Source organism: Bufo bufo, chromosome 5, assembly GCF_905171765.1.
Source record: "Bufo bufo chromosome 5, aBufBuf1.1, whole genome shotgun sequence".
NCBI lineage: Eukaryota > Metazoa > Chordata > Amphibia > Anura > Bufonidae > Bufo > Bufo bufo.
This window is the reverse complement of record NC_053393.1, coordinates 566,344,580-566,370,857: the sequence shown is the minus strand read 5'-3', so window position 1 is coordinate 566,370,857 and position 26,278 is coordinate 566,344,580. Positions and strand designations below refer to the sequence as shown.

Sequence of the window (26,278 nt, the reverse complement as noted above, 5' to 3'; positions counted from 1 at the left end):
TCCTGGAGGGAAACGCCAAATGGAAAAGGATTTAGGAAAACTAGAAGAATGGTCAGAACTCTGGAAACTGAAATTTAATGTGGATAAGTGCAAGATAATGCACCTGGGGCGTAAAAACCCAAGGGCAGAATATAGAATATTTGACACAGTCCTGACCTCAGTATCTGAGGAAAGGGATTTAGGAGTAATTATTTCAGAAGACTTAAAGGTGGGAAGACAATGTAATAGAGCAGCACGAAATGCCAGCAGAATGCTTGGATGTATAGGGAGAGGTATAAGCAGTAGAAAGAGTGAAGTGCTTATGCCGCTGTACAGAACACTGGTGAGACCTCACTTGGAGTATTGTGCTCAGTACTGGAGACCATATCTCCAGAAGGATATAGATACTCTAGAGAGAGTTCAGAGAAGAGCTACTAAACTAGTACATGGATTGCAGGATAAAACTTACCAGGAAAGGTTAAAGGACCTTAATATGTATAGCTTGGAAGAAAGACGAGACAGAGGGGAGATGAGAGAAACTGCTAAATACATAAAGGGAATCAACTCGGTAAAGGAAGAGAGCATATTTAAAAGAAGAAAAACTACCACAAGAGGACACAGTTTTAAATTAGAGGGGCAAAGGTTTAAAAGTAATATAAGGAAGTATTACTTTACTGAGAGAGTAGTGGATGCATGGAATAGCCTTCCTGCAGAAGTGGTAGCTGCAAATACAGTGAAGGGGTTTAAGCATGCATGGGATAGGCATAAGGCCATCCTTCATATAAGATAGGGCCGGGGGCTATCCATAGTATTCAGTATATTGGGCAGACTAGATGGGCCAAATGGTTCTTATCTGCCGACACATTCTATGTTTCTATAAAAACCCTTCAAACTCAGTCAAGTTCCTGAAAAACTCAACTTATTCTGTTTCCACGGTTTTACGGTAGGGGCCACCTTGATACATAGATTGGGTGCCCTAGTGAAGGTAATCGTCGGAACAGTCGGGAGTAAGTGTCCCACAATTTTGTCATTCAACACATGGTGCCAATGGGTTTTAATAATTTTCTGAATCTTCCTATAATTCTCATTAAATGGAAGAACAACCCTCATGGCTTCTTCTTTATTTTGTGTTTTATCTTCCTCATTATCCATCTCATTTTTATCTTTATTCTCCTCCTTATCAAAGAACTCTCTTCTATCTAATTTCCTGATTTGGTTGAGTGACTCCTCCACTAAGTTTTCAGGATATTCCTTCTCAATAAATTGTCTTTTCATCTCAATGGCTTCCATCTCAAAAGTATGTCCCTCTGTGCAGTTCCGCTTAATCCTACGGAACTGACCAGAGGGAACATTTGTCAGCCATTTCGGCAGGTGACAGCTAGAAAAATCAATATAACTATTTCTAGCTGTGGATTTACGAAATGTCTCACATATATATTTATTACCAGATTGTGTGATTAATAAATCCAAGAATTCGGTGCTCTCCTGTATGTTTGAGGTAAAGACCAGATTTAAATTATTAATATTAATTGTTTCTAGGAATTTTTCCAATTCTTCTTTACTCTTTTTCCAGATGAAGATCCCATCATCTATATAACGGCGCCACAGGGCCAGATCCGTCCCCATCCGTCTCTATCAAATCCGAATAATTGTATCAAACTCTAGGATTCCTATGAAACTTTCAAGATTCCTCACATCTATTATTTATTGTTTTATATTCTTATATTGATATTTTAATCTTGAAAATTTGTTTAATATTTTATTATAAAAAGTCATTTTTTAAGTGTTAGCAATCAGATATCAAGTTTATATTTCACACAATGATATATCACACCAATTGGGACATCTGGGCCAAAAAACGCATGTGTCCCCAAAAAAACGCATAAAACACGCATGGAAACTGCAAGAGGGGGAAAAAATAAAAAAATAAAAATAAAAATAAAATTTGAAAAAAATCAAGGCTGTATAGAATTATCCCCTGATTATGTGGGAGGATTCCCTGGCAAACTGGGAGTAGCATGAACAACAGGTGTCCGAGATTTGGGAAGCAATTAAAGGAATGGATAAAAATGGAGGCCAGGCAGACACTTGACCACTGAGGAAGGGAGAGTGAATCTACCCGTAACGCGTCTGGTGAAACAAGTGATGGACCTGAGAAGCCTCCGATAATACTGTATGGCCATACAGAAGAAAATCTCTACAGTAAAGGATTAACTATTCTTATCGTCGAAAGTTGCACCAAAGGAAATTGCGGAACAGAGCGGCGACTCCCGTGATCTTTGGAACTCCCGCGAAATCCAAACCAGCTTGCTGTATGGAGCGACTGAATAAGCTCCATTGAAGCAATAGGGAGACAGCAGACGCCAGACGGTAAGCCAAATATCGATTTAACGTTGTCTTCAATCCAAAGCTCATATCGACCTTAAAGGGATCCGCTATAAGAGACTTCTCACATTCTCAGGATTCCTGTGGACACGTTATGAACATGTTGCGCTCCCAGTGAATACACCTACAACATCTTCAGTGACATTCAGTTTCCCAAATTGGGATAGAGCGCTAGAAGATAATACCCCCTCTTCCCAAATAACAGCAGATACTGGAAGTTTCTTGGTGTGATATATATTATTGAATTTATCGAGACTATTGAGTCATATGAATATAGTGTTGATCATATCTACCACAATATATGTGACTGTAATGTTGTATATTATTGCTACATTGTTCTTATAAATTTTATTACTTGTATTTTATGGGGATTTAATAAATATTTTCTGCACATGTCAATCTGGTTGCCAAGTGTATGAGTGCTCGCTCATTACTCTATTACTACATTTGCCTTTAAGAGCGGGTGGGGTGATCCCCTCTATATGAGCTTGCAGCACCGTACCTGAACTACTTGCTAGTGAGCCACCACAACCTACCACTATTATTAAGTATAATCATTGGTGGCGCAGTGCCCCCCCCCCCCCACCCCCAGTATTAAGTATAATCATTGGTGGCGCAGTGCACCCCCCCAGTATTATTAAGTATAATCATTGGTGGCACAGTGCACACCCCCCCCCCCCCCCAGTAGTATTAAGTATAATCATTGGTGGCACAGTGCACCCCCCCCAGTATTATTAAGTATAATCATTGGTGGCACAGTGCACCCCCCCCCAGTATTATTAAGTATAATCATTGGTGGCACAGTGCACCCCCCCCAGTATTATTAAGTATAATCATTGGTGGCGCAGTGCACCCCCCCCCAGTATTATTAAGTATAATCATTGGTGGCGCAGTGCACACCTCCCCCCCCCAGTATTATTAAGTATAATCATTGGTGGCGCAGTGCACACCCCCCCCCCCCCCAGTATTATTAAGTATAATCATTGGTGGCACAGTGCACCCCCCCCAGTATTATTAAGTATAATCATTGGTGGCGCAGTGCACCCCCCCCCAGTATTATTAAGTATAATCATTGGTGGCGCAGTGCACCCCCCCCCCCCAGTATTATTAAGTATAATCATTGGTGGCGCAGTGCACACCCCCCCCCCCCCCCCAGTATTATTAAGTATAATCATTGGTGGCGCAGTGCACACCCCCCCCCCCAGTATTATTAAGTATAATCATTGGTGGCGCAGTGCACCCCCCCCCCCCAGTATTATTAAGTATAATCATTGGTGGCGCAGTGCACCCCCCCCCCCAGTATTATTAAGTATAATCATTGGTGGCACAGTGCCCCCCCAGTATTATTAAGTATAATCATTGGTGGCGCAGTGCACCCCCCCAGTATTATTAAGTATAATCATTGGTGGCACAGTGCACCCCCCCCCCCAGTATTATTAAGTATAATCATTGGTGGCACAGTGCCCCCCCAGTATTATTAAGTATAATCATTGGTGGCGCAGTGCACCCCCCCAGTATTATTAAGTATAATCATTGGTGGCGCAGTGCACCCCCCCAGTATTATTAAGTATAATCATTGGTGGCGCAGTGCACCCCCCCCCCCCAGTATTATTAAGTATAATCATTGGTGGCACAGTGCCCCCCCAGTATTATTAAGTATAATCATTGGTGGCGCAGTGCACACACCCCCCCCCCCCAGTATTATTAAGTATAATCATTGGTGGCGCAGTGCACACCCCCCCCCCCAGTATTATTAAGTATAATCATTGGTGGCGCAGTGCACACCCCCCCCCCCCAGTATTATTAAGTATAATCATTGGTGGCGCAGTGCACCCCCCCCCCCCCCAGTATTATTAAGTATAATCATTGGTGGCACAGTGCACCCCCCCCCCAGTATTATTAAGTATAATCATTGGTGGCACAGTGCACCCCCCCCCCCCCAGTATTATTAAGTATAATCATTGGTGGCACAGTGCACCCCCCCAGTATTATTAAGTATAATCATTGGTGGCACAGTGCACCCCCCCCCCCAGTATTATTAAGTATAATCATTGGTGGCGCAGTGCACCCCCCCCAGTATTATTAAGTATAATCATTGGTGGCACAGTGCACCCCCCCAGTATTATTAAGTATAATCATTGGTGGCGCAGTGCACCCCCCCCCAGTATTATTAAGTATAATCATTGGTGGCACAGTGCACCCCCCCCAGTATTAAGTATAATCATGGGTGGCACAGTGCACCCCCCCAGTATTATTAAGTATAATCATGGGTGGCACAGTGCACACCCCCCCCCCCCAGTATTATTAAGTATAATCATTGGTGGCACAGTGCACCCCCCCAGTATTATTAAGTATAATCATTGGTGGCGCAGTGCACCCCCCCCCCCCAGTATTATTAAGTATAATCATTGGTGGCACAGTGCACCCCCCCAGTATTATTAAGTATAATCATTGGTGGCACAGTGCACCCCCCCCAGTATTAAGTATAATCATGGGTGGCACAGTGCACCCCCCCAGTATTATTAAGTATAATCATTGGTGGCGCAGTGCACCCCCCCCCCCCCAGTATTATTAAGTATAATCATTGGTGGCACAGTGCAGCCCCCCAGTATTATTAAGTATAATCATTGGTGGCGCAGTGCACCCCCCCCCCCCAGTATTATTAAGTATAATCATTGGTGCACAGTGCACCCCCCCAGTATTATTAAGTATAATCATTGGTGGCACAGTGCACCCCCCCCCCCCAGTATTATTAAGTATAATCATTGTGGCACAGTGCACACCCCCCCCCCCAGTATTATTAAGTATAATCATTGGTGGCGCAGTGCACCCCCCAGTATTATTAAGTATAATCATTGGTGGCACAGTGCACCCCCCCCCCCAGTATTATTAAGTATAATCATTGGTGGCACAGTGCACACCCCCCCCCCCCCAGTATTATTAAGTATAATCATTGGTGGCGCAGTGCACACACCCCCCCCCCCCCAGTATTAAGTATAATCATTGGTGGCGCAGTGCACCCCCCCAGTATTATTAAGTATAATCATTGGTGGCACAGTGCACACCCCCCAGTATTATTAAGTATAATCATTGGTGGCGCAGTGCACACCTCCCCCCCCCAGTATTATTAAGTATAATCATTGGTGGCACAGTGCACCCCCCCCCCCCAGTATTATTAAGTATAATCATTGGTGGCACAGTGCACCCCCCCCCCCCAGTATTATTAAGTATAATCATTGGTGGCACAGTGCACCCCCCCCCCCAGTATTATTAAGTATAATCATTGGTGGCGCAGTGCACACCTCCCCCCCCCCAGTATTATTAAGTATAATCATTGGTGGCACAGTGCACCCCCCCAGTATTATTAAGTATAATCATTGGTGGCGCAGTGCACCCCCCCAGTATTATTAAGTATAATCATTGGTGGCGCAGTGCACACCCCCCCCCCCCCCAGTATTATTAAGTATAATCATTGGTGGCGCAGTGCACACCCCCCCCCCCCCAGTATTATTAAGTATAATCATTGGTGGCGCAGTGCACCCCCCCCCACCCCCCCAGTATTATTAAGTATAATCATTGGTGGCACAGTGCACCCCCCCAGTATTATTAAGTATAATCATTGGTGGCGCAGTGCACCCCCCCCCCCCAGTATTATTAAGTATAATCATTGGTGGCGCAGTGCACCCCCCCAGTATTATTAAGTATAATCATTGGTGGCACAGTGCACCCCCCCCCCCCCAGTATTATTAAGTATAATCATTGGTGGCACAGTGCACCCCCCCCCCCCCAGTATTATTAAGTATAATCATTGGTGGCGCAGTGCACACCCCCCCAGTATTATTAAGTATAATCATTGGTGGCGCAGTGCACCCCCCCCCCCCCAGTATTATTAAGTATAATCATTGGTGGCACAGTGCACACCCCCCCAGTATTATTAAGTATAATCATTGGTGGCACAGTGCACCCCCCCAGTATTATTAAGTATAATCATTGGTGGCACAGTGCACCCCCCCCCCAGTATTATTAAGTATAATCATTGGTGGCGCAGTGCACCCCCCCAGTATTATTAAGTATAATCATTGGTGGCACAGTGCACCCCCCCCCCCAGTATTATTAAGTATAATCATTGGTGGCACAGTGCACCCCCCCCAGTATTATTAAGTATAATCATTGGTGGCACAGTGCACCCCCCCCCAGTATTATTAAGTATAATCATTGGTGGCGCAGTGCACCCCCCCAGTATTATTAAGTATAATCATTGGTGGCGCAGTGCACACCCCCCCCCCCCCAGTATTATTAAGTATAATCATTGTGGCACAGTGCACCCCCCCCCCAGTATTATTAAGTATAATCATTGGTGGCACAGTGCACCCCCCCCCCAGTATTATTAAGTATAATCATTGGTGGCACAGTGCCCCCCCAGTATTATTAAGTATAATCATTGGTGGCACAGTGCCCCCCCCCCAGTATTATTAAGTATAATCATTGGTGGCACAGTGCACCCCCCCCCAGTATTATTAATTATAATCATTGGTGGCACAGTGCACCCCCCCCCCCAGTATTATTAAGTATAATCATTGGTGGCACAGTGCACCCCCCCAGTATTATTAAGTATAATCATTGGTGGCGCAGTGCACCCCCCCAGTATTATTAAGTATAATCATTGGTGGCGCAGTGCACACACACCCCCCCCCCAGTATTATTAAGTGTAATCATTGGTGGCGCAGTGCACCCCCCCAGTATTATTAAGTATAATCATTGGTGGCACAGTGCCCCCCCCCCCCAGTATTATTAAGTATAATCATTGGTGGCACAGTGCAGCCCCCCAGTATTATTAAGTATAATCATTGGTGGCACAGTGCACCCCCCCCAGTATTATTAAGTATAATCATTGGTGGCGCAGTGCACACCCCCCCCCCCCAGTATTATTAAGTATAATCATTGGTGGCGCAGTGCCCCCCCCCCAGTATTAAGTATAATCATTGGTGGCACAGTGCACCCCCCCCAGTATTATTAATTATAATCATTGGTGGCACAGTGCACCCCCCCCCCAGTATTATTAAGTATAATCATTGGTGGCACAGTGCACCCCCCCAGTATTATTAAGTATAATCATTGGTGGCGCAGTGCACCCCCCCAGTATTATTAAGTATAATCATTGGTGGCGCAGTGCACACACACCCCCCCCCCAGTATTATTAAGTGTAATCATTGGTGGCGCAGTGCACCCCCCCAGTATTATTAAGTATAATCATTGGTGGCACAGTGCAGCCCCCCAGTATTATTAAGTATAATCATTGGTGGCACAGTGCACCCCCCCCAGTATTATTAAGTATAATCATTGGTGGCGCAGTGCACACCCCCCCCCCCCAGTATTATTAAGTATAATCATTGGTGGCGCAGTGCACACCCCCCCCCCCCAGTATTATTAAGTATAATCATTGGTGGCGCAGTGCACCCCCCCCCCCCCCAGTATTATTAAGTATAATCATTGGTGGCACAGTGCAGCCCCCCAGTATTATTAAGTATAATCATTGGTGGCACAGTGCACCCCCCCCCCCAGTATTATTAAGTATAATCATTGGTGGCACAGTGCCCCCCCCCCAGTATTATTAAGTATAATCATTGGTGGCACAGTGCACCCCCCCAGTATTATTAAGTATAATCATTGGTGGCACAGTGCACCCCCCCAGTATTATTAAGTATAATCATTGGTGGCGCAGTGCACCCCCCCCCCCAGTATTATTAAGTATAATCATTGGTGGCACAGTGCACCCCCCCCAGTATTATTAAGTATAATCATTGGTGGCACAGTGCACCCCCCCCCCCCCAGTATTATTAAGTATAATCATTGGTGGCGCAGTGCACACCCCCCCAGTATTATTAAGTATAATCATTGGTGGCGCAGTGCACCCCCCCCCCCCCCAGTATTATTAAGTATAATCATTGGTGGCACAGTGCACACCCCCCCAGTATTATTAAGTATAATCATTGGTGGCACAGTGCACCCCCCCCAGTATTATTAAGTATAATCATTGGTGGCACAGTGCACCCCCCCAGTATTATTAAGTATAATCATTGGTGGCACAGTGCACCCCCCCCCCAGTATTATTAAGTATAATCATTGGTGGCACAGTGCACCCCCCCCAGTATTATTAAGTATAATCATTGGTGGCACAGTGCACCCCCCCCCAGTATTATTAAGTATAATCATTGGTGGCGCAGTGCACCCCCCCAGTATTATTAAGTATAATCATTGGTGGCGCAGTGCACACCCCCCCCCCCCAGTATTATTAAGTATAATCATTGGTGGCACAGTGCACCCCCCCCCCCAGTATTATTAAGTATAATCATTGGTGGCACAGTGCACCCCCCCCCACCCCCAGTATTAAGTATAATCATTGGTGGCACAGTGCACCCCCCCCCCAGTATTATTAAGTATAATCATTGGTGGCACAGTGCCCCCCCAGTATTATTAAGTATAATCATTGGTGGCACAGTGCACCCCCCCCAGTATTATTAAGTATAATCATTGGTGGCGCAGTGCACCCCCCCCCCCCAGTATTATTAAGTATAATCATTGGTGGCGCAGTGCACACCCCCCCCCCCCAGTATTATTAATTATAATCATTGGTGGCACAGTGCACCCCCCCCCCAGTATTATTAAGTATAATCATTGGTGGCGCAGTGCACCCCCCCAGTATTATTAAGTATAATCATTGGTGGCACAGTGCACCCCCCCCCAGTATTATTAAGTATAATCATTGGTGGCGCAGTGCACCCCCCCCCCCCAGTATTATTAAGTATAATCATTGGTGGCGCAGTGCACACCCCCCCCCCCCAGTATTATTAAGTATAATCATTGGTGGCACAGTGCACCCCCCCCAGTATTATTAAGTATAATCATTGGTGGCACAGTGCACCCCCCCCCAGTATTATTAATTATAATCATTGGTGGCACAGTGCACCCCCCCCCCCAGTATTATTAAGTATAATCATTGGTGGCACAGTGCACCCCCCCAGTATTATTAAGTATAATCATTGGTGGCGCAGTGCACCCCCCCAGTATTATTAAGTATAATCATTGGTGGCGCAGTGCACACACACCCCCCCCCAGTATTATTAAGTGTAATCATTGGTGGCGCAGTGCACCCCCCCAGTATTATTAAGTATAATCATTGGTGGCACAGTGCACCCCCCCCCCAGTATTATTAAGTATAATCATTGGTGGCACAGTGCAGCCCCCCAGTATTATTAAGTATAATCATTGGTGGCACAGTGCACCCCCCCCAGTATTATTAAGTATAATCATTGGTGGCGCAGTGCACACCCCCCCCCCCCCAGTATTATTAAGTATAATCATTGGTGGCGCAGTGCCCCCCCCCCCAGTATTAAGTATAATCATTGGTGGCACAGTGCACCCCCCCCCAGTATTATTAATTATAATCATTGGTGGCACAGTGCCCCCCCCCCCCCAGTATTATTAAGTATAATCATTGGTGGCACAGTGCACCCCCCCAGTATTATTAAGTATAATCATTGGTGGCGCAGTGCACCCCCCCAGTATTATTAAGTATAATCATTGGTGGCGCAGTGCACACACCCCCCCCCCCCAGTATTATTAAGTGTAATCATTGGTGGCGCAGTGCACCCCCCCCCCAGTATTATTAAGTATAATCATTGGTGGCACAGTGCACCCCCCCAGTATTATTAAGTATAATCATTGGTGGCGCAGTGCACACACACCCCCCCCCCAGTATTATTAAGTGTAATCATTGGTGGCGCAGTGCACCCCCCCCCCCAGTATTATTAAGTATAATCATTGGTGGCACAGTGCACCCCCCCAGTATTATTAAGTATAATCATTGGTGGCACAGTGCACCCCCCCCCCAGTATTATTAAGTATAATCATTGGTGGCACAGTGCAGCCCCCCAGTATTATTAAGTATAATCATTGGTGGCACAGTGCACCCCCCCCAGTATTATTAAGTATAATCATTGGTGGCGCAGTGCACACCCCCCCCCCCCCAGTATTATTAAGTATAATCATTGGTGGCGCAGTGCACACCCCCCCCCCCCAGTATTATTAAGTATAATCATTGGTGGCGCAGTGCACCCCCCCCCCCCCCCAGTATTATTAAGTATAATCATTGGTGGCACAGTGCAGCCCCCCAGTATTATTAAGTATAATCATTGGTGGCACAGTGCACCCCCCCCCCCCAGTATTATTAAGTATAATCATTGGTGGCACAGTGCCCCCCCCCCAGTATTATTAAGTATAATCATTGGTGGCACAGTGCACCCCCCCAGTATTATTAAGTATAATCATTGGTGGCACAGTGCACCCCCCCAGTATTATTAAGTATAATCATTGGTGGCGCAGTGCACCCCCCCCCCAGTATTATTAAGTATAATCATTGGTGGCACAGTGCACCCCCCCCAGTATTATTAAGTATAATCATTGGTGGCACAGTGCACCCCCCCCCCCCCCAGTATTATTAAGTATAATCATTGGTGGCGCAGTGCACACCCCCCCAGTATTATTAAGTATAATCATTGGTGGCGCAGTGCACCCCCCCCCCCCCCCAGTATTATTAAGTATAATCATTGGTGGCACAGTGCACACCCCCCCAGTATTATTAAGTATAATCATTGGTGGCACAGTGCCCCCCCCAGTATTATTAAGTATAATCATTGGTGGCACAGTGCACCCCCCCAGTATTATTAAGTATAATCATTGGTGGCACAGTGCACCCCCCCCCCAGTATTATTAAGTATAATCATTGGTGGCACAGTGCACCCCCCCCAGTATTATTAAGTATAATCATTGGTGGCACAGTGCACCCCCCCCAGTATTATTAAGTATAATCATTGGTGGCGCAGTGCACCCCCCCAGTATTATTAAGTATAATCATTGGTGGCGCAGTGCACACCCCCCCCCCCCAGTATTATTAAGTATAATCATTGGTGGCACAGTGCACCCCCCCCCCCAGTATTATTAAGTATAATCATTGGTGGCACAGTGCACCCCCCCCCACCCCCAGTATTAAGTATAATCATTGGTGGCACAGTGCCCCCCCCCCCCAGTATTATTAAGTATAATCATTGGTGGCACAGTGCCCCCCCAGTATTATTAAGTATAATCATTGGTGGCACAGTGCACCCCCCCCAGTATTATTAAGTATAATCATTGGTGGCGCAGTGCACCCCCCCCCCCCAGTATTATTAAGTATAATCATTGGTGGCGCAGTGCACCCCCCCCCCCCCCAGTATTATTAATTATAATCATTGGTGGCACAGTGCACCCCCCCCCCAGTATTATTAAGTATAATCATTGGTGGCGCAGTGCACCCCCCCAGTATTATTAAGTATAATCATTGGTGGCACAGTGCACCCCCCCCCCCAGTATTATTAAGTATAATCATTGGTGGCACAGTGCAGCCCCCCAGTATTATTAAGTATAATCATTGGTGGCGCAGTGCACACCCCCCCCCCCAGTATTATTAAGTATAATCATTGGTGGCACAGTGCACCCCCCCCCACCCCCAGTATTAAGTATAATCATTGGTGGCGCAGTGCACCCCCCCCCCCCCAGTATTATTAAGTATAATCATTGGTGGGACAGTGCACCCCCCCCCCCCCAGTATTATTAAGTATAATCATTGGTGGCACAGTGCCCCCCCAGTATTATTAAGTATAATCATTGGTGGCACAGTGCACCCCCCCCAGTATTATTAAGTATAATCATTGGTGGCACAGTGCACCCCCCCCCCAGTATTATTAAGTATAATCATTGGTGGCACAGTGCACCCCCCCCCCCCCAGTATTATTAAGTATAATCATTGGTGGCACAGTGCACCCCCCCCCCCAGTATTATTAAGTATAATCATTGGTGGCACAGTGCACCCCCCCCCCCCCAGTATTATTAAGTATAATCATTGGTGGCACAGTGCACCCCCCCCCCAGTATTATTAAGTATAATCATTGGTGGCACAGTGCACCCCCCCCAGTATTATTAAGTATAATCATTGGTGGCACAGTGCACACACACCCCCCCCCCCCCAGTATTATTAAGTATAATCATTGGTGGCGCAGTGCACACCCCCCCCCCCCAGTATTATTAAGTATAATCATTGGTGGCGCAGTGCACCCCCCCCCCCCCCCCCAGTATTATTAAGTATAATCATTGGTGGCACAGTGCACCCCCCCCCACCCCCAGTATTAAGTATAATCATTGGTGGCGCAGTGCACCCCCCCCCCCCCAGTATTATTAAGTATAATCATTGGTGGCGCAGTGCACCCCCCCCCCAGTATTATTAAGTATAATCATTGGTGGCACAGTGCCCCCCCCCCACCCCCAGTATTAAGTATAATCATTGGTGGCGCAGTGCACCCCCCCCAGTATTATTAAGTATAATCATTGGTGGCACAGTGCACCCCCCCCCCCAGTATTATTAAGTATAATCATTGGTGGCACAGTGCACCCCCCCCAGTATTATTAAGTATAATCATTGGTGGCACAGTGCACACCCCCCCCCCCCCCAGTATTATTAAGTATAATCATTGGTGGCGCAGTGCACCCCCCCCCCCAGTATTATTAAGTATAATCATTGGTGGCACAGTGCACCCCCCCCCAGTATTATTAAGTATAATCATTGGTGGCACAGTGCACCCCCCCCCAGTATTATTAATTATAATCATTGGTGGCACAGTGCACCCCCCCCAGTATTATTAAGTATAATCATTGGTGGCACAGTGCACACCCCCCCCCCCAGTATTATTAAGTATAATCATTGGTGGCACAGTGCACCCCCCCCCCCCAGTATTATTAAGTATAATCATTGGTGGCACAGTGCACCCCCCCCCAGTATTATTAAGTATAATCATTGGTGGCACAGTGCACCCCCCCCCAGTATTATTAATTATAATCATTGGTGGCACAGTGCACCCCCCCCAGTATTATTAAGTATAATCATTGGTGGCACAGTGCACACCCCCCCCCCCCAGTATTATTAAGTATAATCATTGGTGGCACAGTGCACCCCCCCCCCCCAGTATTATTAAGTATAATCATTGGTGGCGCAGTGCACACCCCCCCCCCCCAGTATTATTAAGTATAATCATTGGTGGCGCAGTGCACACCCCCCCCCCCCCCAGTATTATTAAGTATAATCATTGGTGGCACAGTGCACCCCCCCCACCCCCAGTATTAAGTATAATCATTGGTGGCACAGTGCACCCCCCCCCAGTATTATTAAGTATAATCATTGGTGGCACAGTGCCCCCCCAGTATTATTAAGTATAATCATTGGTGGCGCAGTGCACCCCCCCCCCCCAGTATTATTAAGTATAATCATTGGTGGCGCAGTGCACCCCCCCCAGTATTATTAAGTATAATCATTGGTGGCGCAGTGCACACCCCCCCCCCCCAGTATTATTAAGTATAATCATTGGTGGCGCAGTGCACACCCCCCCCCCCCCCCCAGTATTATTAAGTATAATCATTGGTGGCACAGTGCACCCCCCCCCCCCCCCCCAGTATTATTAAGTATAATCATTGGTGGCACAGTGCCCCCCCACCCCCAGTATTAAGTATAATCATTGGTGGCACAGTGCACCCCCCCCCCCCAGTATTATTAAGTATAATCATTGGTGGCACAGTGCACCCCCCCCCCCCAGTATTATTAAGTATAATCATTGGTGGCACAGTGCACCCCCCCCCCCCAGTATTATTAAGTATAATCATTGGTGGCACAGTGCACCCCCCCCAGTATTATTAAGTATAATCATTGGTGGCACAGTGCACCCCCCCCCCCCAGTATTATTAAGTATAATCATTGGTGGCACAGTGCACCACCCCCAGTATTATTAAGTATAATCATTGGTGGCGCAGTGCACACCCCCCCCCCCCCCCCCAGTATTATTAAGTATAATCATTGGTGGCGCAGTGCACACCCCCCCCCCCCCCAGTATTATTAAGTATAATCATTGGTGGCGCAGTGCACACCCCCCCCCCCAGTATTATTAAGTATAATCATTGGTGGCGCAGTGCACCCCCCCCAGTATTATTAAGTATAATCATTGGTGGCACAGTGCCCCCCCAGTATTATTAAGTATAATCATTGGTGGCACAGTGCACCCCCCCCAGTATTATTAAGTATAATCATTGGTGGCGCAGTGCACACCCCCCCCCCCCCAGTATTATTAAGTATAATCATTGGTGGCACAGTGCACCCCCCCCCAGTATTATTAAGTATAATCATTGGTGGCACAGTGCCCCCCCAGTATTATTAAGTATAATCATTGGTGGCACAGTGCACCCCCCCCAGTATTATTAAGTATAATCATTGGTGGCGCAGTGCACCCCCCCCAGTATTATTAAGTATAATCATTGGTGGCGCAGTGCACACCCCCCCCCCCAGTATTATTAAGTATAATCATTGGTGGCACAGTGCACCCCCCCCCCAGTATTATTAATTATAATCATTGGTGGCACAGTGCACCCCCCCCAGTATTATTAAGTATAATCATTGGTGGCACAGTGCACCCCCCCCCCCCCCAGTATTATTAAGTATAATCATTGGTGGCGCAGTGCACACCCCCCCCCCCCCCCCAGTATTATTAAGTATAATCATTGGTGGCGCAGTGCACCCCCCCCCCCACCCCCCCCAGTATTATTAAGTATAATCATTGGTGGCGCAGTGCACCCCCCCCCAGTATTATTAAGTATAATCATTGGTGGCGCAGTGCACCCCCCCCCACTATTATTAAGTATAATCATTGGTGGCGCAGTGCGATCCGTCTCACAAATGAATTTTAAGAATGGATCCGTCTCTACGCTTGTCATGCGGACAGACGGCTCCATCTTGTATTTTTTTTTCACATTTTTACCGGTCTGCGCATGCGCAAGCCAGACTGCAGGATCCAGCACTAATACATTCCTATGGGGAAAACGGCAGATCCGGCATTCAGGCAAGTCTTCAGTTTTTTTTCGCCGGAGATAAAACCGTAGCATGATCAGTCACGGAGAGGAAGACGTCCTGACGCATCCTGAACGCATCCCTCTCCATTCAGAATGCCTGGGGATATGACGGATGAGTTCTTTTCTGGTATTGAGCCCCTGCACCATAACCTCAGCACATACCGCGGCGCGGTGCTACAGGGAGCTGCACATCAGCAGTGGATCCCACACCAGGGGCCCATTATCTGTAAGTGTCCCCCACTCACTCTGCAATACTTGAATAGAACCAACCTGGAGTAACATCCCAGGTGATTCCTGCCCGGCTGCACAGCAGTCCCCTGATGATTTGTACATGAAACATGCAGGCACTAGGGCACAACAGGGCCACGTAGTGTCAGGGTAAGGCTCCCGACGAGCGCTCCGTGGTCAGGACGCCAGGGACAGATCAGTATCCCTGTCCTAGGGTGAAATAGGGACTTCGAGCCCTCCGTCAGCCATGTCCAGTGCCTACCGACATCCACCACGACCGGGTGACACCTGGGTTACGGTAGGACAAGCGGTTACACTCGCAGGTGCCGCCGCGCCCATTTGTTATTTTGTCTGTATTTAGGGACTTTTTTCTATCCTGATATCAATTAAATGTTACGTTTTAATAAGAACCATTTCAACCTTCTGCTATTTTGGATACAATTTTTTGGTGAACTAAAATTTGAATATCTAGAAGCTTTTTTCTTTTCGGAACTCAATACCGGAAAAGAAAAACGCTAGTGTGAAAGTACCTAATACGTGTGTAATGACAAAGTGGGATCAAATACACATCCAGGACCCCCCCCCCCGGTATAATCCATCACCCCGCGGGATATGACATATATACACACACACAATCCTGATCAAAGGTTTAGACCACTTGAAAAATGGCAAAAAAAATCCTATTTTACATTGCTGGATCTTAACCCTTTCATGACCAGGGTGACACTCTCTGCTGATGGCGGCGGCTCAGGAATGGAGCCGCTGCCAAACACAGCAGGGGGACCGAACCGCATCGGGGGCAGCGCGGGAAAGAGGGAGGGGGAAGGCACGGCCAGCATTGAGGGAGGCAGCAGGAATGTATGGGGCAGGAAGGGGGCGAACCGCATCAGGGGCAGCGCGGGAAAGAGGGAGGGGGAAGGCACGGCCAGCATTGAGGGAGGCAGCAGGAATGTATGGGATCAGGAAGGGGGCGAACCGCATCAGGGGCAGCGCGGGAAAGAGGGAGGGGGAAGGCACGGCCAGCATTGAGGGAGGCAGCAGGAATGTATGGGATCAGGAAGGGGGCGAACCGCATCAGGGGCAGCGCGGGAAAGAGGGAGGGGGAAGGCACGGCCAGCATTGAGGGAGGCAGCAGGAATGTATGGGGCAGGAAGGGGGCGAACCGCATCAGGGCAGCGCGGGAAAGAGGGAGGGGGAAGGTACGGCCAGCATTGAGGGAGGCAGCAGGAATGTATGGGGGCAGGAAGGGGGCGAACCGCATCAGGGCAGGCTGCATGAATGTGGATGGGAGCGGGGGGAACTGCATAAGCGGCAGGCGGGGACAAGGGGGGGGCTTGGAGGCGCACAGATCGGGGGGCACGAGGACACTACCTGATTTCAGAGCGCAGATCAGAGCCTGAAACTGGCATTTTAACACTGCCGCGATCTGATTGGTTAGTCTATGCAGACTAACCAATCAGATCGATTGCCGGCAAGGGGCCACTCTGATTGGTCCCTTGCCGGCATTACTGAACTGTATGCTGTCCGTGACAAGCGCTTGGATTAAAGAGCTGCCTGACGTCTATACACGTGGGAGCTGCACGGGGCAGGTGCAAATAGCACGTATATAAACGGACTGGAGTCGGGAAGGGGTTAACCAGGTTCCAAGTGGAGCTTCAACCTGCAACAAGAAGAAATGGGAGGGAGAACATTTTTTGAGCATTCAATTAATTGAAAATAACGAATAAACTAAAACAGGCTGTTTTTAGGGCCACATGCCTTTAAAAGGCCAAATCTGTGGAAAGATGTGGATTCCTTGTCATCTTCTGTCGGGTAGTCGCACGTTGTGATGGCAAAGGCAAAAAAACTCTCCCTTTTTGAAGGTGGTCGGGTTGTTGAGCTGCATAAGCAGGGTCTCTCACAGCCGCCATCGCTGCTAAGGTGGGACGCAGGAAGACAGTCATTTGGAATTTCTTAAATGATCCTGAGGGTTATGGAACAAAAAAGTCAAGTGGAAGACCCCAAAAAATGTCACCAACACTGAGCCGGAGGATCCAATTGGCTGTCCGTCAAGACACTGGACGATCTTCGACCCAAATGAAGGCCGTTACTGGTGCTGACTGCAGCCCCATAACTATCAGACGGCATCTGAGACTGAAGGGCTTCAAAAACAAAAAACGTCTTCAAAGACCTCGTCTCCTTGAACGCCACAGAACTGCTCGTTTGGACTTTGCAAGAGAGCAGCAAACATGGGACATTCAAAGGTGGAGAAAGTTTTATTCTCTGATGAGAAACAATGTAACCTTGATGGTCCTGATGGTTTCCAACGTTACTGGCATGACAAGCAGATCCCACCTGAGATGTTTTCTACGCGCCACAGAGGAGGGGGCGCCATAATGGTCTGGGGGGCTTTTTCCTTCAGTGGAACAATGGAGCTTCAGGAAGTACAGGGGCGTCAAACGGCCGCTGGCTATGTCCAGATGTTGCAGAGAGCATTCCTCATGGCTGAGGGCCCTCGTCTGGGTGGTAACAGGACAACGCTACAGGACACAATGCCCGCAGGACAAGGGGCTTCTTCCAGGAGAATAACATCCCTCTTTTGGCCCATCCTGCGTGTGCCCCTGATCTAAATCCAATTGAGAACCTTTGGGGATGGATGGCAAGGGAAGTTTACAAAAATGGACACCAGTCCCAGACAGTAGATGGCCTTCGTGCGTCTTCACCACTTGGAGAAATGTTCCCACTCACCTCATGGAAACGCTTGCATCAAGCATGCCGAAACAATAACGGCGGAGCTACTCATTACTGAGCTCATGTTTGGAGGGTGGATTTCTGTTTTGGGGGGGTTTAGTTTTTTTTTGGAGGTGTGGTCCTAAACTTTGGATCAGCTGAAAAACAGCCTGTTTCAGTTTATTCGTTGTTTTCATTAAATTTAATGCTCAAAAAATTGTCCTGTCTCCTCCCATCTCTTCTTGTTGGACGTTGAAGCTCCACTTGGAACCTTGTGAAGATCCGGCCATGATACAGAGGATTGTCTGCCATTTATCAAGTGGTCTTAAACTTTTCATCAGGACTGTATATGTATATAATATGGAGGATATGACGTCCACAGACATATTCTTTATTACACGGGGATATAACACCTCTATATCTACATATTACACAGGGGATATGACCTCTATATTTATATATAATATGGAGGATATGACGTCTGCAGACAAATTATTTATTATACGGGGGATATAACCTGAATGTATGTGTATATATATATATATATAAAATAAATACACGGCAGCACATCCATGGAAGTGCTGCCGTGTATTTATTTATTTTATATTTTGACACTGAGGTAGAGAGTCGACACCGCTGTCACCCAGTCCTTGTTACAAGGTGTGCTGCCCTGAACTCTCGTTACATATATAGCTACATATTACAGGGGGGATATAACCTGTATGTACATATTACAGGGGGATATAACCTGTATGTACATATTACAGGGGGGATATAACCTGTATGTACATATTACAGGGGGGATATAACCTGTATGTACATATTACAGGGGGGATATAACCTGTATGTACATATTACAGGGGGGATATAACCTGTATCTACATATTACAGGGGGGATATAACCTGTATGTACATATTACAGGGGGGATATAACCTGTATCTACATATTACAGGGGGGATATAACCTGTATCTACATATTACAGGGGGGATATAACCTGTATCTACATATTACAGGGGGGATATAACCTGTATCTACATATTACAGGGGGGATATAACCTGTATCTACATATTACAGGGGGGATATAACCTGTATCTACATATTACAGGGGGGATATAACCTGTATGTACATATTACAGGGGGGATATAACCTGTATGTACATATTACAGGGGGGATATAACCTGTATGTACATATTACAGGGGGGATATAACCTGTATGTACATATTACAGGGGGGATATAACCTGTATCTACATATTACAGGGGGGATATAACCTGTATCTACATATTACAGGGGGGATATAACCTGTATGTACATATTACAGGGGGGATATAACCTGTATCTACATATTACAGGGGGGATATAACCTGTATCTACATATTACAGGGGGGATATAACCTGTATGTACATATTACAGGGGGGATATAACCTGTATCTACATATTACAGGGGGGATATAACCTGTATGTACATATTACAGGGGGGATATAACCTGTATGTACATATTACAGGGGGGATATAACCTGTATCTACATATTACAGGGGGGATATAACCTGTATCTACATATTACAGGGGGGATATAACCTGTATCTACATATTACAGGGGGGATATAACCTGTATGTACATATTACAGGGGGGATATAACCTGTATGTACATATTACAGGGGGGATATAACCTGTATGTACATATTACAGGGGGGATATAACCTGTATGTACATATTACACGGGGGATATAACCTGTATGTACATATTACACGGGGGATATAACCTGTATCTACATATTACACGGGGGATATAACCTGCATGTACATATTACAGGGGGGATATAACCTGTATGTACATATTACAGGGGGGATATAACCTGTATCTACATATTACAGGGGGGATATAACCTGTATCTACATATTACAGGGGGGATATAACCTGTATCTACATATTACAGGGGGGATATAACCTGTATCTACATATTACAGGGGGGATATAACCTGTATGTACATATTACAGGGGGGATATAACCTGTATGTACATATTACAGGGGGGATATAACCTGTATGTACATATTACAGGGGGGATATAACCTGTATGTACATATTACAGGGGGGATATAACCTGTATGTACATATTACAGGGGGGATATAACCTGTATGTACATATTACAGGGGGGATATAACCTGTATGTACATATTACAGGGGGATATAACCTGTATGTACATATTACAGGGGGGATATAACCTGTATGTACATATTACAGGGGGGATATAACCTGTATGTACATATTACACGGGGGATATAACCTGTATCTACATATTACACGGGGGATATAACCTGTATCTACATATTACAGGGGGGATATAACCTGTATGTACATATTACAGGGGGGGATATAACCTGTATCTACATATTACACGGGGGATATAACCTGTATGTACATATTACAGGGGGGATATAACCTGTATGTACATATTACAGGGGGGGATATAACCTGTATGTACATATTACAGGGGGGATATGACGTCGGCAGACACACTATTTCCTACACGGGGGGGGGGAGGGGGCTCCAGCACAGGACAGTAAAGTGCGGCCTCCGGTCTCACCCGTCAATACTCACCACTTCTCTGCGCCTCGGATCCACTACTTTAACTTCCGGTTCCTCCCAGGATTTAAACTTCCCGCCTTCGTCATATGACGCGCGCTCCTCCGCCATCTTTAGAACGGGCAGCTCGGTTCACGGTTTTCGGGACCCGTTCATCTTCGATGATGCATCTACATCAATGCGGTTAGAGCGGTCGCCATCTTATGTACTGGAAATACGTCACTAAAAGGCGTGGCAGTGTTCAATGACGTCACTGGCTGCCGTGCCAGAGTTTTCAAAACGGCATTCTGTGAGCTGTGGAAGACTCCGCGGTTATCCGCCTGTGACGTGCTGCGTCCTGATTGGTCGGAGGCTCCTCCTCATCTCCTGAGGGGACATTCCCAAAATGCCCGGCCCTGGCTGCAACAAGGCCCCTAGACTGCTGTTCAGAGGGAACTGTCTACAGCGCTCTAGTACTGTTATCGGACCCTCTACAGCACTCTAGTACTGTTATCTGACCCTCTACAGCGCTCTAGTACTGTTATCTGACCCTCTACAGCGCTCTAGTACTGTTATCGGACCCTCTACAGCGCTCTAGTACTGTTATCTGACCCTCTACAGCGCTCTAGTACTGTTATCTGACCCCCTACAGCGCTCTAGTACTGTTATCGAACCCTCTACAGCGCTCTAGTAGTGTTATCTGACCCTCTACAGCGCTCTAGTACTGTTATCTGACCCTCTACAGCGCTCTAGTACTGTTATCTGACCCTCTACAGCGCTCTAGTAGTGTTATCTGACCCTCTACAGCGCTCTAGTACTGTTATCTGACCCTCTACAGCGCTCTAGTACTGTTATCGGACCCTCTACAGCGCTCTAGTAGTGTTATCTGACCCTCTACAGCGCTCTAGTACTGTTATCTGACCCTCTACAGCGCTCTAGTAGTGTTATCTGACCCTCTACAGCGCTCTAGTACTGTTATCTGACCCTCTACAGCGCTCTAGTACTGTTATCTGACCCTCTACAGCGCTCTAGTACTGTTATCGGACCCTCTACAGCGCTCTAGTACTGTTATCTGACCCTCTACAGCGCTCTAGTAGTGTTATCTGACCCCCTACAGCGCTCTAGTACTGTTATCGAACCCTCTACAGCGCTCTAGTAGTGTTATCTGACCCTCTACAGCGCTCTAGTACTGTTATCTGACCCCCTACAGCGCTCTAGTAGTGTTATCTGACCCTCTACAGCGCTCTAGTAGTGTTATCGGACCCTCTACAGCGCTCTAGTACTGTTATCTGACCCTCTACAGCGCTCTAGTAGTGTTATCGGACCCTCTACAGCGCTCTAGTACTGTTATCTGACCCTCTACAGCGCTCTAGTAGTGTTATCTGACCCCCTACAGCGCTCTAGTACTGTTATCGAACCCTCTACAGCGCTCTAGTAGTGTTATCTGACCCTCTACAGCGCTCTAGTACTGTTATCTGACCCCCTACAGCGCTCTAGTACTGTTATCTGACCCTCTACAGCGCTCTAGTAGTGTTATCTGACCCCCTACAGCGCTCTAGTACTGTTATCGGACCCTCTACAGCGCTCTAGTACTGTTATCGAACCCTCTACAGCGCTCTAGTAGTGTTATCTGACCCTCTACAGCGCTCTAGTAGTGTTATCTGACCCTCTACAGCGCTCTAGTAGTGTTATCTGACCCTCTACAGCGCTCTAGTACTGTTATCTGACCCTCTACAGCGCTCTAGTAGTGTTATCTGACCCTCTACAGCGCTCTAGTACTGTTATCTGACCCCCTACAGCGCTCTAGTACTGTTATCTGACCCTCTACAGCGCTCTAGTAGTGTTATCTGACCCTCTACAGCGCTCTAGTACTGTTATCTGACCCTCTACAGCGCTCTAGTACTGTTATCTGACCCTCTACAGCGCTCTAGTAGTGTTATCTGACCCTCTACAGCGCTCTAGTAGTGTTATCTGACCCTCTACAGCGCTCTAGTAGTGTTATCTGACCCTCTACAGCGCTCTAGTACTGTTATCTGACCCTCTACAGCACTCTAGTAGTGTTATCTGACCCTCTACAGCGCTCTAGTACTGTTATCTGACCCTCTACAGCGCTCTAGTAGTGTTATCTGACCCTCTACAGCGCTCTAGTAGTGTTATCTGACCCTCTACAGCGCTCTAGTACTGTTAGCTGACCCTCTACAGCGCTCTAGTAGTGTTATCTGACCCTCTACAGCGCTCTAGTAGTGTTATCTGACCCTCTACAGCGCTCTAGTAGTGTTATCTGACCCTCTACAGCGCTCTAGTAGTGTTATCTGACCCTCTACAGCGCTCTAGTACTGTTATCTGACCCTCTACAGCGCTCTAGTACTGTTATCGGACCCTCTACAGCGCTCTAGTACTGTTATCTGACCATCTACAGCACTCTAGTAGTGTTATCTGACCCTCTACAGCGCTCTAGTAGTGTTATCTGACCCTCTACAGCGCTCTAGTAGTGTTATCTGACCCCCTACAGCGCTCTAGTACTGTTATCGGACCCTCTACAGCGCTCTAGTACTGTTATCTGACCCTCTACAGCGCTCTAGTACTGTTATCTGACCCTCTACAGCGCTCTAGTAGTGTTATCGGACCCTCTACAGCGCTCTAGTAGTGTTATCTGACCCTCTACAGCGCTCTAGTACTGTTATCTGACCCTCTATAGCGCTCTAGTACTGTTATCTGACCCTCTACAGCGCTCTAGTACTGTTATCTGACCCTCTACAGCGCTCTAGTAGTGTTATCTGACCCTCTACAGCGCTCTAGTAGTGTTATCTGACCCTCTACAGCGCTCTAGTACTGTTATCTGACCCTCTACAGCGCTCTAGTAGTGTTATCTGACCCTCTACAGCGCTCTAGTGCTGTTATCTGACCCTCTACAGCGCTCTAGTAGTGTTATCTGACCCTCTACAGCGCTCTAGTAGTGTTATCTGACCCTCTACAGCGCTCTAGTAGTGTTATCTGACCCTCTACAGCGCTCTAGTAGTGTTATCTGACCCTCTACAGCGCTCTAGTACTGTTATCTGACCCTCTACAGCGCTCTAGTACTGTTATCGGACCCTCTACAGCGCTCTAGTACTGTTATCTGACCATCTACAGCACTCTAGTAGTGTTATCTGACCCTCTACAGCGCTCTAGTAGTGTTATCTGACCCTCTACAGCGCTCTAGTAGTGTTATCTGACCCCCTACAGCGCTCTAGTACTGTTATCTGACCCTCTACAGCGCTCTAGTACTGTTATCTGACCCTCTACAGCGCTCTAGTACTGTTATCTGACCCTCTACAGCGCTCTAGTAGTGTTATCGGACCCTCTACAGCGCTCTAGTAGTGTTATCTGACCCTCTACAGCGCTCTAGTACTGTTATCTGACCCTCTACAGCGCTCTAGTAGTGTTATCTGACCCTCTACAGCGCTCTAGTAGTGTTATCTGACCCTCTACAGCGCTCTAGTAGTGTTATCTGACCCTCTACAGTGCTCTAGTACTGTTATCTGACCCTCTACAGCGCTCTAGTACTGTTATCGGACCCTCTACAGCGCTCTAGTACTGTTATCTGACCATCTACAGCACTCTAGTAGTGTTATCTGACCCTCTACAGCGCTCTAGTAGTGTTATCTGACCCTCTACAGCGCTCTAGTAGTGTTATCTGACCCCCTACAGCGCTCTAGTACTGTTATCGGACCCTCTACAGCGCTCTAGTACTGTTATCTGACCCTCTACAGCGCTCTAGTACTGTTATCTGACCCTCTACAGCGCTCTAGTAGTGTTATCGGACCCTCTACAGCGCTCTAGTAGTGTTATCTGACCCTCTACAGCGCTCTAGTACTGTTATCTGACCCTCTACAGCGCTCTAGTACTGTTATCTGACCCTCTACAGCGCTCTAGTAGTGTTATCTGACCCTCTTCAGCGCTCTAGTAGTGTTATCTGACCCCCTACAGCGCTCTAGTACTGTTATCGGACCCTCTACAGCGCTCTAGTACTGTTATCGGACCCTCTACAGCGCTCTAGTACTGTTATCTGACCATCTACAGCACTCTAGTAGTGTTATCTGACCCTCTACAGCGCTCTAGTAGTGTTATCTGACCCTCTACAGCGCTCTAGTAGTGTTATCTGACCCCCTACAGCGCTCTAGTACTGTTATCGGACCCTCTACAGCGCTCTAGTACTGTTATCTGACCCTCTACAGCGCTCTAGTACTGTTATCTGACCCTCTACAGCGCTCTAGTAGTGTTATCGGACCCTCTACAGCGCTCTAGTAGTGTTATCTGACCCTCTACAGCGCTCTAGTACTGTTATCTGACCCTCTACAGCGCTCTAGTACTGTTATCTGACCCTCTACAGCGCTCTAGTACTGTTATCTGACCCTCTACAGCGCTCTAGTAGTGTTATCTGACCCTCTTCAGCGCTCTAGTAGTGTTATCTGACCCCCTACAGCGCTCTAGTACTGTTATCGGACCCTCTACAGCGCTCTAGTACTGTTATCGGACCCTCTACAGCGCTCTAGTACTGTTATCTGACCATCTACAGCACTCTAGTAGTGTTATCTGACCCTCTACAGCGCTCTAGTAGTGTTATCTGACCCTCTACAGCGCTCTAGTAGTGTTATCTGACCCCCCTACAGCGCTCTAGTACTGTTATCGGACCCTCTACAGCGCTCTAGTACTGTTATCTGACCCTCTACAGCGCTCTAGTACTGTTATCTGACCCTCTACAGCGCTCTAGTAGTGTTATCGGACCCTCTACAGCGCTCTAGTAGTGTTATCTGACCCTCTACAGCGCTCTAGTACTGTTATCTGACCCTCTACAGCGCTCTAGTACTGTTATCTGACCCTCTACAGCGCTCTAGTACTGTTATCTGACCCTCTACAGCGCTCTAGTAGTGTTATCTGACCCTCTACAGCGCTCTAGTAGTGTTATCTGACCCTCTACAGCGCTCTAGTACTGTTATCTGACCCTCTACAGCGCTCTAGTAGTGTTATCTGACCCTCTACAGCGCTCTAGTACTGTTATCTGACCCTCTACAGCGCTCTAGTAGTGTTATCTGACCCTCTACAGCGCTCTAGTAGTGTTATCTGACCCTCTACAGCGCTCTAGTAGTGTTATCTGACCCTCTACAGCGCTCTAGTAGTGTTATCTGACCCTCTACAGCGCTCTAGTACTGTTATCTGACCCTCTACAGCGCTCTAGTACTGTTATCGGACCCTCTACAGCGCTCTAGTACTGTTATCTGACCATCTACAGCACTCTAGTAGTGTTATCTGACCCTCTACAGCGCTTTAGTAGTGTTATCTGACCCTCTACAGCGCTCTAGTAGTGTTATCTGACCCCCTACAGCGCTCTAGTACTGTTATCGGACCCTCTACAGCGCTCTAGTACTGTTATCTGACCCT

The 26,278-nt window shown here is 47.3% G+C and overlaps 1 protein-coding gene across 1 annotated transcript in view; it reads right to left on the bottom strand.

Moving 5' to 3' along the window:
* HASPIN (histone H3 associated protein kinase) overlaps nucleotides 1-21,075 on the bottom strand; it is a 133,143-nt gene extending 112,068 nt beyond the window's left edge. Inside the window, exon 1 of the mRNA XM_040431816.1 lies at nucleotides 20,894-21,075. The gene's annotated coding sequence lies outside the window, so the exon portion shown is untranslated. The remainder of the gene's footprint in view (nucleotides 1-20,893) is intronic.
* Between the last annotated feature and the right edge of the window lie 5,203 nt (nucleotides 21,076-26,278).